Below are 13,353 nucleotides of genomic sequence, written 5' to 3'. Positions count from 1 at the left end.
CCTCATCACCTACGCTCCCCAGGAAAGCCCAAACATGTTCCTAATTGCACCATATTTAAAAAGAGACACATGTAATTAGATGCGTCACGTTTTAAACCTCTGCGCCACAATATACTCAAATATGTAAAAAACATTAATTTCCCCAAAATCGTTTTTGACATCACATTTAGGAAACACAGCACAGATCCTATGTACAACCATCTGCCTCACAGCAGGGATAAGACTAAGGCAAAAGCTTTCACATGAAGCTTCACAATTTTACAAATTACAATTCCTCTATGCAAACAAACTCAATATGCTTCCTACACTGATTTCAAACACAGGTAACATCATTGTAAAGAGTCATATTGACACCTGTGTCTAACAGTGCAGTCAGGGATAGGCTTCATGAAGCCTAGTCCACTGCACTCTTAGACACAAGCCTCACCACCTACGCTCCCCAGGAAAGCACAAACATGTACCTTTTTGCACCATATTTAAAAAGAGGCACATGTAATTAGATGCGTCACTTTTTAAACCTCTGCGCCACATTATACTCAAAAATGTAAAAACCAGGGATAAGACTGAGGCAAAAGCTTTCACATGGAGCTTCACAATTTTACAAAATACAATTACTCTATGCAAACAATCTCAATATGCTTACTACACTGAGTTAAAACACAGGCAACATCATTGTAAAGAGTCAAATATATTTCTTTAAACATGCACACATTCTGTATTCCTTTTTAAAAATGTAAAATCCATTTATTTTTTCCCAAAATCGTTTTTGACATCACATTTAACCCCTTCCACGCTGATGACGAGCTGGGCTCGTCATGAGGTAGCCTCCTGCTACGCTGATGACGAGCCTAGCTCGTCACGTAACATCCGCTTTAGAAAATCTCCGCGTACGAGCGGAATTCCGCCCGCACGCATGCGGTTAAAAAACGTAACACATGTCCTATGTAGAAGCATTCCATGTCACTACTAAAACTTCACAGTTTTACAGAATACAATTACTCTATGCAGTAAAAACGTTTTACCAAGCATTATCAAAAAGCATGACACAAAGCAACATTAAAAAAACACAATTTGCTTCCAAATCTTCTCCATAGAGTATACAAGTCTCTATGTATATTAAATGAATCATAACTCACCTTTACAAATGCTTTAGGAGATTCAGAACAGTGTCAGATACACACACCAATATTTCTTTAGCAGAGCAAAAGGTATGTTCTCCGGTCACTGCAAACCATAAAGGCACAGAAAACCTCTAATTCTACACACATATTGCTCATGGTAACCAATCAAAACTCTTCCCTCTGTATTTTCAAACCAACACCCTTTCCCCCCTCAGCCCTTTCTACCTGTAACCATAGCAACTCCCTCCCTACTGACCTGCCAGGGTTAAAAGTTTATTCTACAATGTTGCAAATCACCTCTGCAAAGATGTTTGACCTGCAAATACACCAGCTTATCTGATGTAAGGTTTCTTTAAATGACTTTTCTTAACCATTCAAATTACTTCTTACACAGAACACAACCATGCACCCTAACTTTCAATTTTCACCTATCTCATTCTACCAATCATTGCTTGTAATTCAAAAGCACTGAAACTCCACGTTTTTTTTTTGCAAACTTCTATTGTTCCAACTGCCATTTCTTTTCCACACTTCATCTAACTGCACCAGAATCTCCTCTGACCATGTATTCTGTCTGAATTATTGGACATAGCTATATCCACTGGGCTCAAAGGTATGCAGCTACCAGAAATTTACAAAACCTTGATTTATCAAACGTGAACATAAAATGGATTGGCCACAGAGGATTAAAATGTCACCAATTGATTCCATTGGTGAAAACCTTTTTGCATTTGCCACACCCTGACCTGTTAATTGTGCACTGTGGAGGAAATGACTTGGGCACTTTGACTGGGGTAGGTCTGGAAATGCTTTTAAAGGACACCTTTGATCATTTGATGACACTTTTTCCACAAACTGCCTTGGTATATTCCAATATATGCCAAAGACAGAAATGGAAGTGGTCCAATCAATTTTGTCCACAATTTGAGAAAGCACGGAAACATGTGAATAAATCTGTTTCTGCTTACATGAGAGACTATGGAATGGGTTCAATATACAATAATAATTTACGTTACAACATGGAAGATATCTACAGGGGAGATGGTGTGAACTTTTCTGATGAGGGGAATAGAATATTCCTCCTGAATTTAAGACTGTGCATTGGTACCTACTTGTAGGTACCTAAATCACAGAACCCAAAAGCCCTTTTCAGGGCTACCCTATCTCTGATCACTCCAAATGATTATCTTTTTTTAACTTTTTTCACTATTTTTCACCATAGTACGCTCCCCGGTATGCTCCCCGGTGCGCGTACCGGGCGCTCCCCCCGCGAAAATTGAAAAAAATAAATATATTTTTTTGTCCCACGGGACCCTTTTATGGCCCCCACATCAAACCTAGGGGGTCTGGGGGTGTCTACCGTGCCCCCTTATACCCATTCCCAACGTTGTTTATCCTCCATCTTGTGTCTCAATTCTACTGAAACACAAAATGGAGGACTCCCGTTGCGCTTCCGGTACGCGTACCGGGACGCGCACCGGGAAGCGCTCCCCAAAAAATTTAAAACTTAATTTACATAAAAACCTCTGTAGAGAAGTTCACCAAATACAGAATAGGCAATACTACATACCAGTCCATACCATTTTCCCAAATTTTGTGGAATTCCATTGAGCCATTTGGCCTGTAGCCCTGTCTAAATATCCTGAGGGAAATTACATAACAAAAACACATCTGAAGTGTTAGAATTGACAACCAATTAAAATGTTAGTTTCATTTTCTATTTTTTTTCCTGACATTTGATTGGTTATGTACATGAATATAAATGAAAAATGAGAGGGAAACACTGCCATTTTGACTACAACTACCTGAGGTACATCTTGGAAGGATTTTCGCATTTTGTTATCTTCTCCTCTCTGTAAAGTAAGTTGATAATTTGTAAGGGGCACTTTAAGTTATTTTTAAAAAACATTTTCTGATAGTTATTTACTGCCCCTCTGCTATAGTTATAGATAGAGATAGGCTCCTCTGTTATATTTATAGATTGACTTAGGCTTCTCTGCTATAATTATGAATTTACTTAAGCTTCTTCACAGGCACTTTTTAATATTTCTACTTCCTGCCTGTTACCATACATTGCCCAAAGTTAACTTCACTATTAAAAAATCAAAACTACCTGTCTGAACTTAAACCCAACAGTGCCATATTTCTACTGATTTTTTTTTTAATGCAAATTTCAGCACAAAAATGGAAGGAGAACAGAACGTTTCCTTTGAAATTGTCCTAGAGATGAACAATGAGGAAATCATTGAACCCATTGACTTGAAATTCATGGATGAATCACGGGACCATGAACTTCTACAATTTGTAGAATCTGTGGATTTGTTAATTCAATATGAGGACGTTTCTGACAGTCAAATGTTGGAAGTTATGTTCAGTCAAAAAGAGGACCTTTCGGACAGTCAAATGTTAGATGTTCTATTAAATTTTGAAAAAGAATCATAAAAATAAATTTATATTTAATGATCAAAAATTGTTCGAGAGGAGGAGCTACGCGGGCATCCAAGATGGTCGCGTGAGCACAGAGCTCCCCGGACCCGTGCCGCCCCTCATGATTATCCTGGCTCCATCCTGATTTCATCGACGGGCTTTTGTTCGCTATTCCTTGCTGATCATCGGACTCTTTGAAAAATCGAAATTGGACTTCGGGTCCACTTTTACTCCGTTTCTACATTCTGAGGCCCACCCCGAGGCGGACCGGGGGTTCGGATTTGTAACGGGCCGTAGAGCAATTGATCAACAACGGCCACAAGGGTCCCCACGGGGTCAGCCCCTCCTGAGTTTCCGTTTCGGTTTCCTGGTTAGACTGGCAGGGGCGCGGCTTCTTCTTATTCGCGACTGGCCCGTTGCTCTCTCTCCTGTGTGGGGTTCCCTGGCCGCCTGCTCACGGCTCTGTCTACTTTTGTTTGCAAAGTCTGGACTTGGCCTTATTGATTCTTTGGACATTTCCACCCGGCCATTTTCACCAGGTCGCAGGGACCCCTTCGGGGTCCCATTTCCAAGATGGCCACTGGCCTGCCTTTCGAGAAACGGAAGACTAAGGCGCCTCTACGGGGCGGTCAGCAGCAGACCAACACCAGGGATCACTACGCACATGCCAAGGGATCGCCGGCGCTGTGAGCCGTGTCTCGGACACTTCTAAGACCCTCTTTCCAGAGGCCTCGGACCCGTCCTTGAAGGATGTTATGGGAGCCATTGCCGCCATGCAGGCCTCTATGGGACAACAATATGAGGCCTTGGCGACTAAGATCGACACGGTGGCCATCGATATCACACTGATTAGAGCGGATCTTTCGAAAACTAACGAAAGAGTGGAATCGTTGAGCCTGAAGACCTCGAGTCTGGTCACCGATGTCTCGGATGCCCAAGCGGAACTTGGTAACCTTCGGTCCTCACACGACCTCATGGCTCACCGTCTTGAGGATTACGAAAACAGGGCCCGCCGCAACAATGTATGCCTTATTGGTGTTCCGGAGGATTCCGAGACCGAAGGGGTTGATCTCCTGGTTGAAGACCTGATATCCAGCCACTTGGCCCCCGCAGGACTTAGCAAATTCTTTGCGGTGGAACGTGCTCATCGTGTTCCCGGCGGGAAGGCTAAGCTGGGTGCCCCTCCGAGGCCCATCATCGCGAGGCTGTTCCATTTCCGTGATCGGGACGCAGTGCTGCAATCTTCCCGGGACAAAGGACCGGTGAAATTTGAGAATGCCTCCATTTCTTTTTACCCTGACTATTCGCCTCTTGTCCAGAAGCAGAGACTTGGATTGCAAGGCGGCAAGAGGCGGTTGCGAGACTTGGGCTTGAAATACTCCTTACTGATTCCCACCAGGCTGAGGATTGTGTATCGAGAATGTACTTTCTTTTTTGACCGCCCTGGTGATGTCAGTGACTGGCTTGATACGCTGCCTGATGGTCAGGATCGCTCCGGACACCCTGGTGGCGTTGATGGAGGTACGGCCGAGTGATGACCTCGTCGGTGGACCCCGTCATCTGGACTTTTGTCTGCTGTATCAGCTGAGTTTGTCCTTGGAACCTATTGGACCTTGATCGGCCCGGGGGTGGCGGGGGGTGAACGGGGACTCTTCCTCCTCCTGGGTTCTTAGCGTAGTTTAGTTTAACTATGGGGCAACAGGCACACTGCAAGTTGGGGTGGCTTCTTTGTCTTATGCAGGGGTGCAGGGTGGGGGGTTTGTCATGGGTGAGTTTGGGGGTGGGGGGGATGTTTGTGTGTTTTTGTTTCTTTGCAAGGCATCGTATTGATTGTTGTGTTCTATGTGGGTCTTGCTCCTTTCACGCATTGGGGATGGGGGGCGGTGAGTTGAGACTTTTTTCCTGGAACGTCAATGGTTTGGGAGATAGGATTAAACGGGGTATTGTTTTGAGGTACCTTAAGCGGCATTCCCCCGATATAGTCCTCTTGCAAGAGACCCATTTAATAGGTAACGCTTGTCAGGCTCTTAACCGACGTGGTTATCGCCTAGTGGCCCACGCGGGGTTTACTTCTGGGTCTAGGGGGGCTGGCATCCTTCTTCGGTCCTCCCTCCCTTTTGCTGTTGACGAGATCAAGCTTGATGATAGGGGGCGCTACGCCGTACTCACTGGGAGGTGGGAGGGGAAGACCTTGTCCATACTTTCGGTCTATGTTCCCCCTGGCCTGCAGACCTTAACCTTCGCTGACTTGTGTGGTGTCCTCTTGGGTCTTCCTGAAGGGCTTCTGATCATAGGGGGGGACTTTAATTCTGTTGTCTCTGGCGCTTTGGACCGACATCCACCTAGAGACCTGCCCAGGGCGCACATGTGGCTTAGCGACTTTTTAGAGACCTTTGGGCTTGTTGATGCTTGGAGGTTGCTGCACCCCATGCAGTTACAATACACTTTCCACTCTGGGGCCCACGGCAGCTTGTCCAGGCTTGACTATATTTTGGTGCCCGCAGTTCAGTCCACCACTATCAGGGAACTTCGTCTGCTTCCTAGGGGAATCTCGGATCACTCCCCATTGTGGCTCCGCTTTGAGGTTGGTGTGGGGATTGAGGGTAGAGTGGCTCCGATTAACCCGTGGTACCTTCATGACCCCCTGATTCGTTCCAGCCTTGTTAAAGCTATTGAGAATTACTTTGACGAAAATGTGGGGTCTGTCTCATCGTCTGTCTCGTTGTGGGAGGCCTTTAAAACTGTGATACGTGGGCAGTCCTTATCCCTGATTGCTGCTGCGAAGAAGGCTGCTACTGAGGAGGTGGTGCGGGTGGAATCTGATATTGCTACCTTGGAGAATGATCTCAGTCTTGGTGTAACTAGCGTAAAGTTGCACTCCCTTGCTTTGAAACAGGCGGACTACAAGGCTCTTGTTACGGATGCAGCGAAAGTGATGTACAGGGAGCAGCAGGGGCGATTGTATGACGTTGATGATAAAGCGGGCAAGTTGTTGGCTTGGTTGGATAAGAAGGAGAGAGTGAATCGTGTTGTACCAGTGTTGGAGAGGCTTGATGGTGAGTGTGTCACGGACCCTGTTGGGATCGTTCAGTGCTTCGCGGACCACTTTGAGACTGTGTACACCTCAGTCTGTGATCGAGACGAGGAAGACTCTCATTTATTGTTGCGGGATATCGCTTTGCCTCGCCTTTCTGATTTAGATAGGGACCTCTTGGATTCCCCGTTCACTGTAGATGAAATCGCAGTGGCGATCCGTTCACTTCGTTCGGGTAAGGCACTAGGCCACAATGGTTTGCCTATCGAGCTATACAAGCTACGGCCCGACGAAATGGCGCCTTATTTAAGGGATATGTTTCTAGAGGCCCGGGAGTCGGGCTCCCTTCCTTTGGACCAACGGCTTGCCACCATCGTTGTTATTCCTAAAGAGGGTAAGCCTCGGGACCGCTGTACATCCTACAGGCCTATTTCTTTGCTTAACGCCGAACCCAAGATATTGGCAAAGACACTGGCTAACAGATTGGTCACTGTGATCGGAAACCTGATCCATCCGGATCAGTCCGGCTTTATCCCGCACCGCAACACTGCATTAAACCTGCGTAGACTCCACAGAGTTCTCGCGAGAGTTGGGGCGCTTACGGAACCGGCCATTTTGGTCTCTCTCGACGCTACCATGGCCTTCGACACGATCGAATGGCCCTACCTGTGGGCGGCCCTCTCGAAATTCGGGTTTGGGCCGGGCTTCATAGCATGGGTGAAGCTCCTTTATGAGACTCCCCTAGCCCAGGTAGTGGCTAACGGACGAGTCTCTAGTGTCTTTGAGCTTGGACGGGGTATCCGGCAGGGCTGTCCGTTGTCTCCATTGCGCTTTGCTCTCGCTCTTGAACCGTTGGCGGCATGGCTCCGTTGGGAACCGTCCATGCGGGGCATTCGATGGTCCCCTGATTTCGAGGATTGCGTGTCCTTGTACGCAGACGATATCCTCCTATATCTTACGTCGATGCGGAAATCCCTCAACGTGCTTTTCGACGTGCTTGCTTCCTTCGGCAAGAACGCCGGTCTCGTTATCAATTGGGCTAAATCCTGCGTCTACGTTTTGGCAGGAGATCTTCCTCTGTTGCCGCGTAGATTTCCAATCCAGGTGGCGAAGACCGGTTTTAAGTACTTGGGGATTTATATTTCCTTGGATCCCGTTATGCGCTATCAACTTAATGTGCTGCCCCCTCTTCAGCGGCTTAAACTTGATGTAGCTCGCTGGCGTAGGTTGCCACTGTCGCCCCTTGGCAGAGCGGCACTCTTTAAAATGATGTCTTTGCCCCGTTTCTTGTACGCGCTACAGAACTCCTTCGATCCTATTCCCTCCAGCTATTTCCGTGAAGTGGAAAATTTGCAGAGGCAACTTGTCTGGGATGGACGTGCTCGTATCGCCCTCTCCAAGCTCACGCTTCCATGGTTTGATGGTGGCATAGCCCTCCCAGATATCAGACGTTATTACTGGGCGTCCCAGCTCAGCGCAATCAACCATGCGACCTACGCTCCGGGCCCTGCCCCGGCTTTTTCCATGGATAGGCTTATCCTTCCGGGAGGGTCTTTCAGTAGAGCACTGTACTCTGGTGTTCGCCGTGGTGCACTGACCGGTCCCACTAAGATTGCTGTGAGAGTGTGGCGCGATGCGACTGCGGCCTTGGGCTGGAATGGTAGATTTACTCGAGCCACCCCCCTGTACGACTCGGAATGCTTGGGTTCTCTGTGGCGGACGAAAGGGTTTGATAAATGGGACATGATTGGCATAAGCAAGGTTGGTGACTTGTGGTCGAAGGGGACGGTCAAGTCCTTCGACGCGCTGCGTCTTGAGTATGACCTGGGCGCCACTGAATTCTTCCGGTATGCTCAGGTCCGTCATGCTTTGTTGTCGGTGTTCCCAGTGGGCACCGATATTCCTGAATCCTCCCCGTTGGAAGGCCGCATCCTGGATGGACATGTACCCGACAGTACGATCTCCTTAATTTATAAAAAGCTTATTAATAACAGAGCAGACCTACTGATTCGCCTTAGAGACGCATGGTGCTCTGACGGCTTGGAGTTAGATGATGAGGACTGGCAGTCGGCTTTGTCTTCGCCTAAAGAGGTCGCTATCCCTGCCCGACTGCGATTTGTCCAATTGAAGATACTGCACAGAGTGTATGTCACGGGGCCTTGTTTGGTTCGTATGGGATTTTCTGTGGATGGGTTGTGCAAGCGTGGCTGTGGTATGATTGGCACCTTTCTCCACATATTGTGGGAATGCCCGGAGATGGTGCGATTCTGGGCCAGAGTGCATGATGTCATGAGGAATGTTACGGGTGTGTCCCTGCTGCCCGAAGCCAGGCGTTGTCTGCTCAATGTTTGGGAGCCTAATGACTACAATTCCGCACAAACTAGGTGGGCGGCCCTTGGTAACATGGTCGCCAAAAGGGACATTGCTCAGCTTTGGGGTTCACATAGACCACCTACCCTGTCCGCGTGGAAGGAGAACATGAATTGGTGCATGTTTCGAGAGAAGACTGTATACCTATCCCGGGGACGTCCCAAGCAATGGGGTCGTATCTGGTCCCAATGGAATGCATATCGGGGTAATATCTGTACTCCCCCTCACGATTTGTCTACCGAAGTGTCTTTGTCCCCCTAACCTGACGTTCACTTGTTATCTCCGATACATTTGCTGTTTGTCCCCTCGCCTGCCCCTACGCCTATTTCATTGATGTCATATGTTGACTTGTTCTGAGCTCCGCCCACATGGACCCATGATGATGTGCTATATATAATTTGTTTTGCCTTGTGAAGCTTTATTGTTATTGTATGTCTCTTACTTTCAATAAAAAATTTAAAAAATTTTAAATATATATTGTTCGAGACATTATTCATTAATATATGTAATTCATAAACTAGTACCAAATTGATTATAATATAAAGTCAGACTTATAGTATACTGTGCAACGTATTTCTGTTACATAATAATTTTGCTCATAGTTACTTCCTTTCTCCTGCCTACATGTTATTTCTGCTTCTCTGACAGACTATGGTATAGATTCCATATACCACAATAGCTTCTGTAACAACAGGCAAATTATCTACAGAGGAGACGGTGTACATTGACTTTAAGACTCAGCATTGGTACCTACATGTTGGTACTTAAAACACCCAAACAACACAACAACTCTATTCAGAGATACCCTACCTCTAAGCACTTTAAATTATTATTTTAGTGTTTCACTTAGTTTTCCCCATGTGTAGACGTGGGGGAGGTGTGTGTGGGGGATGTGCGGGGGGTGTCTGTGAGGTGTGTATGTGTGTGTGTGTGTCTAGGGGGGATGAGTTGTATAGGTGTGTGAGGTATATAGATGTGGGTGGGGATATGGGTATGTAAGGTGTGTGTGTGGGTGTGAGTGTGTGGGGTGTTTGAATGTAGGTGGGAGTGTGGGTGTGTGAGGTGTGTGTGTGGGGTGTGTGTGGGTGTGGTAGGTATGTGTGTAGGATGTGTATGTATATGTGAGATGTGTGGATGTGTCTGTGAGTTGTCTCTGTGTGTGTGGGGGGGGGAGATGTGTGTGTGGGATGTGTGGGGTGTGTCTGTGAGATATTTGTGTGTATGTGCATGTGTGTGTGTGTGTGTGTTGGAAGGGGGGTGAGGTGTGTGTTTGAGTGTGGGTATGTGGGATGAGGGTGTGGGTGTGGATGTGTAAGGTGTCGATGTGGGGTGTTTGACTGTGGGTGGAAGTGTGCGTGTGTGAAGTGTGTGTGGGGAGTGTGTGGGTGTGTGGGTGTGGGGTTGTGTGCATGTGGGTGTGTGTGGGACACACTTGTAGGTACCTAAAACAGCCACAGAACCCAAAAGCTCTTTTCAGAGCTACCCTACCTGCAATCACTCAAAATGATTATTTTACACTATTATTTTCACTATTTTTCACCTAAGTATGCTCCCTGGTACGCTCCCCGGTGCGCGTACCGTGCGCTCCCCACGCGAAAATGGAAAAAAAATTAAAAAAATTTGTCCCACGGGACCCTTTTATGGCCCCCACATCAAACCTAGGGGGTCAGGGAGGGTGTACCCTGCCCCCTTTTGCTCATTTCCCCCTTTGATTTTTGCCACCTCTTGTATCTCAATCCTACCGAGACACAAGATGGCGGCCGCTGCTGACAGTTTCGAATGTTTACAGACACCCGAGAACCAATCAGCTTGCCGTGCGCAAGTCGCGTAGCACGCCCGGAGCGCTCCCCGGTACGCGTACCGGGGCGCGCTTACAGATATATAAATTTTTTTAAACCTAAATTACTCAAAATCCACTGGAGCACATATCTTCAGACATAGCAAAGGCACATCGGGCTACCAGTCCCTACAATTTTGCCAAGTTTGGTGCAAATCCATTCAGCCGTTCGAGCTAAAACTGCGACAGACCGCCCTATGGAAATTAAAATGGGGAAAACACGTTTTGGGACCCCCCCTTTTATCTCAGCCCCCCGCTTGACGAATCCCCCCCAAACTTTTAGGGAAGGAGCGGAGAGCCGCGAGGCAAAGTTGCTGAAAAATTCAGCCTGATTGCTCAACCGGCGCCAAAGTTATTCCAAATAGAATGTTGCGATTTCCCTTTGGAAATTGATCCTAACTATATATACCTACTGGGGACCGCCAGTAGGTAATATATATATATATATATATATATATATATATATATATATATATATATATATATATATATATATATATATATATATATATATGTATATATATAGATATATATATATATACTACTATTATAAAGAGAGAACAGAAACCTTTTGGCAAGGTAAACTCGGGAACCACAGCGCCAATCCACACACCCAATACATTGTTGTAATCCTCAGGGTGTGTAGATGGACATAGGCTGCATAAAATAAAAATAAAAACGTAAATTAAAAAATTAAACTTTAAAAACAAAGTAGTCCCCTAAAAGTAGCGCCGGCCGTGACGTAGCGCTGGCCGCGCCTAGCAATGTCCGCAACGTGCGTGATGACGACAGGCAGGGAGGAGCGGTGACGAGCAGCGAGGAGTGCGGTGAAGTACGGAGCGCGGGGAAGAACGGCGTCTCATGTAAGGCAAAGGCAAAGGCGAGGCGGGAGGCGGAGGCGGGAGGGAGGCGGGAGGGAGGCGGGAGGCAGGAGGGAGGCGGGAGGCGGTCTGGGCGGGAATGCACCCAAGCCTGAAATGTTGCCCCCAATGCAGCCCCGTTCTGCCCCGGGCAACTCTGCCGCAATCCGGAAATGCTGCCCGCGGCCCCCTTCTGCCCCAGGCAACGCTGGGGCGGGCTGCTAGTATATATATATATATATATATATATATATATATATATTCCCACAATGTGATCCTTGTCAACTCCATGCGCTCTGATTACTGGTGCTCTGCATGGGGGCCGGATCCTGGCCCATAAACAACAATTTTACAACAAGGGATGCGGCACTCAAGAATTGGGTTTTGCTTAGCTCTTTATTTCAGCCTCAATGAGGCTATATATATATATATATATATATATATATATATATATATATATATATATATATATTTTCACAGCACACGTTCTCCAATCTCTCAATAACGACGTTTCGGGAACCACTTCCCTTGCTCACTCGTGAGCAAGGGAAGTGGTTCCCGAAACGTTGAGTGGGCTGTGAAATAAACACCGGTTTTTGAAACTAAGCTGGCCTGGACGTCGTTCTTGAGAGATTGGAGAACGTGTGCTGTGAAAACGTAGGGAGTGGCGCTCCCGTCCTGGCCCGCCGCTGCAAGCGGCCACTTATGCTTCGCGCCAACACAGGAGTTGGATATATATATATATATATATATATATATATATATATATATCTATGTATATATATATATCTATAAGAAAAGACAGACGCTGGGGGAAGCGGAGCCACAAAGCAAACGAAGCCAAAATACAGAAAGAACAAGAAACGATAATGGATGACAAACTTAAGAATAACTTGGACAATACGGTTATCAATTTTACTGACCTGGAACTAACCTCTCAAGAAACAAAAATTCTATCTCTGGGGCTAACATACTGCACCACGACAAATTTTGACTATGCCCAAACGAGAATAGATTTATTTCAGTTCATACTGAAATTAAAATTACAGAAACATTTTTTGAATTGTACCACTAAAAAGACTACTGGGAAAGAGTCCGGACTAGAAATTGAAAATATTTTATCTATCTCAGATATGGTAACCCTAGGGGATATGAATGCTCTGGAATATGAGGAATCATTAAGTCAATTGACGCCAGGTGAGATAGAGAGTCAAGCAAAGTTGAATACATACCAGACAGTAGTAACACCCTTTAAACCTAAATCCGTGTTTATGCCTATTTTGTTGAAGGATGGTCTAGATCTCTTTCCCGAAAACGTAATAAAGGAATTAAAGAAATTGTCCCTTCTAAGCACTAGAAATTTTAGTACCAACAATCATAACCAGAGACAAGAATATAATGCTCTTATATCCAAAATTCAAGCCAGATCTGACATTGTAGTGAGATGGTCTGATAAAGGTGGGAACATTGTGTTATGGCCGCTCAAAATGTACAATGAAGAAGCAATGGTACAACTACAGGATCATGAATGTTACTGTAGAGTGAGCCCCACGTTGATTGTTGGAATCCAAGAACGGTATCATGCTGAATTATACGGGTGGAGAAATATGGGCTTATTCAATAAGCAAGAATTCAACTTTTTGAAAAATGACCATCCCACCATGCCCCAACTATACTTGATACCTAAGATACACAAAAACCCAA

Source organism: Lissotriton helveticus, chromosome 11 (assembly GCF_964261635.1).
Source record: "Lissotriton helveticus chromosome 11, aLisHel1.1, whole genome shotgun sequence".
Classification (NCBI taxonomy): Eukaryota; Metazoa; Chordata; class Amphibia; order Caudata; family Salamandridae; genus Lissotriton; species Lissotriton helveticus.
The sequence above is the reverse complement of the archived record's forward strand: the minus strand, read 5'-3'. Positions refer to the sequence as shown.